A 6,198-nucleotide genomic window follows, 5' to 3' on the forward strand; every position below is an offset into this window, starting at 1 on the left:
CTGAGGCCCGAGGAACTCCCTCTTCTGGTAAAGAAAGGTAGTGAGCCTGATTATCAAACACCTGAGTCTGATCATGATGACTGGCTGAGTGGAGTTACTGACTGGATATAAGGCTGCCGACGCCCTTCTGCCCTGCGGGTGATTTCTCTGTGGGATCCTTGGAGACCAGTCTGAATTCCTGCTCCTCTAAAGCTAAGTTTTCTGCTCGGCCTTTTGCATTTGTGCTTAGACTTTGTTTTGCTTTGTTTTTCTGGATTTCTGCCATTCCCTGCTGGGGTGTGCTGAATTCCTTTAGCTCTGTCTTCTGAAAATACCTGAGTGCTGATTTAGTTTTTGAAGCCTAGCTGCTTCAGGGTCTTTTTCATATCAGCTTGTTGGCTTATGTCTTTGATAGGGTTTTGGCAGATTGCAGACAGCAACCTTCCTTTCCTGTTCTGTTTAGCTAGCTTGGGCCCCATCATTTGCTCAGCCTATCTTTCTATCTGTGTGAGTGTTTTTTCATCTTGCGTCACCGTCATTATATGTTGGGGGCTGCCTTTTACTGTGGGGTCTGCTCTGGGGCAGTTTAGATTTAGCGCTCCGGCTGTGATCAAGGGGTCTAGGGCATCATAGGAACCCCCCACGGCTACTGCTAGTTGTGTTGATAGGTTCAGGGGTGTGCAATCTGATAGTTGCCAACTTCTCTGGTTTTCTGGACGTAGCTTCTATTTTTGTGTCTGCCTCCTACGGTGACTCAATCATAACAGATGATCCCTTTACACTGTGACATCCCTTCAGATATTTGGCAATTTAGTCTCCTCTTAGCCATCTTTTTTGCAAGCTAAACATTCCCAGATCTTTTAACCATTCCTCGTAGGACATAGTTTGCAGTCCGCTCACCATCTTGGTAGATCTTCTCTGAACTTGCTCTAGTTTTTCAATGTCTTTTTTAAAATGTGGTGCCCAGAACTGGACACAGTATTCCAGATGAGGCTTGACTTCTGTGTATATACATATGCACACGCACATATACATTGGCGAGTAAGCCAAGATGTACAAATATATGATCCATATGTCACAGGTTTACAACAACTGAGAGAAGCCAGAATACTGCAGCGTCTGATTTCTCCTACTCCTGCTCTGATAAAAGCACTTCACCTTCATATGAAATGGTGCAGTTTTCTTTTAGCAGTGCAGGGGTTAATCTGCTCAGTTGAGAGCTCCTGGAAGTAGTATTGCATTAAGGCTCTCAGCTGTGCACTGTTAGCCACTCCCATCTCCTATATAATCTGGGCTGTTATGAATGGGTCACCGAGGATGATAGCAGGACCAGGCTATGCCACAGACAACCAGAGAGGTTGGTAACTAAGCGGATTGCAGACCCCTGATCCTGTCCACACAACTAACAGTAGCTATTGAGCGTACCTACGATTATCTTAGATGCCTCGGCACAGCCGGAGAGCTAACTAAGCCTAAAGCAAGAAAGGGGAAAGCTAAACTGCCCTGGAGCAGACCCCAAAGGATTAGATAGCCCCCAAACATATATTGTAGGTGAGACAAGATGAAAACACAAACTCAGGCAGAAAAATAGACTGAGCAAACGATTGGGCCGACACTGACTAGACAGGACAGGAAAGGAAAAACACTGTCTGCAATCCCGCAAAAAACCCTGCAAAAAGTCCAACACGTCAGATGCACATAAACACTGAAGTCGCACGACTTCACCCCCACTAGGTATATATTCTGAAAGCAAAGCAAAAAGAGACCAATATAAAAGGGGACAAAACAAACTGGCACATGCAGTAACATATGGGCGGTGATTCAGAACAGCCCCAGCCGGAGCTAGCTGACCCTCACAAAGCAGAGATAAACAAAACCAGATCAAATGCAAACAGAATAGCAAATGAACCACTTAGCTGAACATGCAGGGAAAGAGCAGGAAACATCAGACCTCAGGAAGCACAAGAAGAAAATCACCAGCAGGGATAGAGCGAGTCAGCTGTCTTAAATCCCAATCAGAAACCCCAGATCTCCAACCATCTTCCTCATTATCAGGTGGCAAGCCTCTGTCAATCAGATCAGCTCCAGTAACCACCAGAGGGAGCCCAGAAAGAGAACTCTCAATCTGACCAGCTCCACTATCTTCAGTAATCACCAGAGGGAAGCCAGAGAGAACTCACAACACTGGGCCCTGGCTAGCACTCATTGCCAGAGTAGCCTCATACTGCATAAGCTAGGAGATGGTGGTTTGTGGTTGTTGATTTAGATGACATTTGGTGTATTTATCTGAGACTGTTGCTTGGTTTTGAGTGTTTGCTATTTTCCCTCCTTCTTCTACTTTGGTTTTACCCCATCCTCCACTCCCAGGTATTTACATCTGTTGTTTGTGTGAGAATATTTGTATGATTGGTGTTTTCCTTTATCCTTGTGCGTATCACCTTGTTAGTCCGGTTGATGTATTATGGTACACTACTGACCCCTTCCCTTGGTGGGGGAAGGGTACAGACTGAGGGCGGATTCAGGAGCTACGGCAAAGTACATGGCCCAGGCATGTTCACCATCACAAGTAACAGGGAACAGGGTGAGCTAGGGTGCCCCTAGTGTTAGAGACAGGGAAGGAGCCCCTGGTCCCAGGACACCCAACAGAGTTGTAACACCATACTTTTTCACTTCTCATATCATCGAACTACTGGCTCCAATATGAAGAAGCCAAGAAACGACAGCACTCCAGAAACTATTTCCAAAATAGTGGATTTTATCTGCCCTTATGTGGTGACTATTCAGATCACAAAATAATGAGCCTATCTTAAGCCATTATATACAGTATGTACTAGCTATGAACCTGTCCTACGCCCGGGTGGCGAGCATTTTTATTGGTATATGGTCTCCCATCCTGGTATGTGCTGCCCCCCTGCTATCCTGGTGTACATGGCACCCCTCATCCCTATCCTGTATGCATGGTACCCCTCATCCCTATCCTGGTATGCATGGTACCCTCACCCACCCAATCCTGGTATGCATGGTCCCCTCACCCCCCTATCCTGGTATGCATGGTCCCCTCACCCCCTATCCTGGTATGCATGTTCCCCTCACCCCCCCCTATCCTGATATGCATGGTCCTCTCACTCCCATATCCTGCTATGTATGGTCCTCTCTCCCCCCATCTTGGTATGCATGGTCCTCTCACCCCCCCATCCTGGTATGCATAGTCCTCTCACCCACCTATCCTGTTATGCATGGTCTTCTTACCCCCCAATCCTGGTATGCATGGTCCCCTCACCCCCCTTACCTGGTATGTATCGTCCCCTCACCCCCCCCTTTCCTGGTATGCATGGTCCTCTCACCCCCCCTTTCCTGATATGCATGGCCCCCTCACTCCTCTTTCCTGATATGCATGGTCCCCTCACCCTCCTTTTCTGGTATGCGTGGTCCCCATCACCCCCCCTTTCGTGGTACGCATGGTCTCCTCACCCCCCTTTGATGGTATGCATGGTCCCCTCACCCTCCTTTCGTGGTATGCATGGTCCCCTCACCCCCCTTTCCTGGTATGCATGGTCCTCACTCCCCTTTTGTGGTTTGCATGGTCCCCTCACCCCCCTTTCGTGGTATGCATGGTCCCCTCACCCCCCTTTCGTGGTATGCATGGTCCCCTCACTCCCCTTTCGTGGTATGCATGGTTCCCTCACTCCCCAATACTGGTATGCATAGTCCCCTCTCCCCCCTTTCCTGGTATGCATGGTCCCCCTCACCCCTATTAAACTACACACATACAAAAAAAACATTTATACTCACCCTTCTTTCCGGTGCTCCAGCACTGTCACTTTCTGCCGGAGACCGGGAGAGGAGTGCGGCGCCGGAGTACGCGCATGCCCATAGCGCTGTCTGGCTCCATATTGCAGAAGACACACTGAAAATGTGTCTTCAGTAAAATGGCACCGGATCGCGCTAAGCGCATGCGCGATTCCGGCCGCACTCCTGCCCCGGTATCCAGCCGAAGAGAAGCGCCGCAGCAACGCTCCTCCCGGTCAGGTAAGTATGTAAGTATGGCGCCCGAGATCACCGTATGCAGTGTGTACGCGTACCACCATCTCCGACGCCATACACACTCCTCACCTCTGGATGCCTCATTCTGTCTGGAGCCCAACTGCGCAGGCGCGTCGCGCTTGCACAGTCTATGAAGGCTTCAGACAGAGTGACACAGTCCGTTATATTATAGATGCATTCTATACATCTGTGCTCTGCTATCTCCATGAGCCCCATAGACTGCACCATTCAAACATGGGATTCGCCTTTGATGTTCTCATCACCACTGGCGGTATCTGGTAGTAGTGCCAGCTCCAGGTTTATGCCCTTGGGCAATGCAAGTCCCACTGAGCCCCAATTTGTGTTCAGTTTTTCTTTTTCACCTACCAAGAACTATAACAATTTTATTTTTTAGTCAACAAAGTTGTATCTGGGCTTATATTTTTAATATTCATGAACTACAGTTTTTATCACCACCCTTTTGGGGTCCTTACCATTTTGTGATCTCTTTTTATTCTAATTTTTTGAAAATTGAAGTGACCAAAAAGCGATTCTGCCTTAGGGAATTTTCTTATTTCTTTTTTGAGTTTCTTTCTCCAAATGGGAAAAATATTCTGATATTTTATTTGTTTGGACAATTAAGTACACAATGATATTATAATGGGGCTCTGTCTTTGGTCATCTGGCAGCTCTCAAAATGTTTATTATGGACAGGCTTATAACTAGCCACTCAGTTTACCAGATACAAGGAGTTGCCCCGGCCTTCATCCTTTAACTGCTGAACAGGGATCTGGCCTTACAGGGGGGTCCCTGGGTTGGGTCCATGGAGTAGGCTTCTGGTCTGTGGTGCAGGCTGGCAGGAATAATTAGGTCACTGAGTCAGAACCAGAAGGGCAGACAAAGCACAAAATCAGAAGACAGAAGAATAGTCTGAAAATGGAACAATGTCAGAACAAGAAACCTATAGACAATTCAGGAGCTGACAATCAGCAGCAAAACAGAAGATCTATTATTATTTCAGCTGGACAGCACCCCCACCCATACTGCCAGATGGGACAGCACTACAGGTCCCAGCCACACTAATCTCATTGACTGGTCAAAGCCTCCGCTGCTCAGGGTGTCAATTCCTGACATCTCCTCCATGACCAGAGCCACCCACAGAATGAATACAGCGAGGCCTGTATATTTTTCTGTTTGCATTTCTTTATTCGTCCCCTTAGGGGACTTGAACCTGGGATCGCATGCACAATACACTGCAATATTGTAATATTGCAGTGTATGATAAAATTACTGATCTCCTATGAAGCGGAGCCACAGGCAAGAAAGAAATCATAGTGCTGAAAGATAACTATTTAACAATTAGCAGTGCACCATAAAAGCCATTGCTCCATACAGTCACACAGAGTGACTACAGACTAACGATTTGGACCTAAAAACCCCTTTAATCACCTAAATAGGCCATTAAATGACCACCAATCTGCTTGTCTAAAGCCGATGTGTGGTCATTTAAAAGTTTTAACATTTTTAAACATGTAAAAAAAGATAAATATAAGGCTTACATATGTGTTTCACAAATTGGCACTTACAAAACTACACTTCATCTCGCAAAAAAATTACTTTTCATAGTTAGCTTACATTTTAATAAAATGATAGCCGCTACAATTATGAGTGAATGCGTTAAAAAGAAAATCATTTGGGTCTGTATATAAGTGCATCAAAAAAATATCATGATGTATATGCATGTGATATGCTTGTGTACGTGTTTAGATGTGCTTGGGTGCATGTTTAGATGCGCTTGTGTACGTGTTTAGATGTGCTTGTGTACGTGTTTAGATGTGCTTGTGTGCATGTTTAGATGTGCTTGTGTGCATGTTTAGATGTGCTTGTGTGCATGTTTAGATGTGCATGTTTAGATATGCTTGTGTGCTTGTTTAGATGTGCATGTTTAGATGTGCTTGTGTGCGTATTTAGATGTGCTTGTTAGTGTTTAGATGTGCTTGTTTAAATGTGCTTGTGTGCGTGTTTTGTGCTTGTGTGCGTGTTTTGTGCTTGTGTGCATGTTTAGATTTGCTTTTGTGCGTGTTTAGATGTGCTTGTGTGTATGTTTTGTGCTTGTGTGCGTGTTTTGTGCTTGTGTGCGTGTTTTGTGCTTGTGTGCGTGTTCAGATGTGCTTGTGTGCGTGTTTAGATGTGATT

The sequence above is a fragment of the Dendrobates tinctorius genome, unplaced genomic scaffold (assembly GCF_039654945.1).
Source record: "Dendrobates tinctorius isolate UK_male_01 unplaced genomic scaffold, ASM3965494v1 ptg000086l, whole genome shotgun sequence".
Lineage (NCBI taxonomy): Eukaryota > Metazoa > Chordata > Amphibia > Anura > Dendrobatidae > Dendrobates > Dendrobates tinctorius.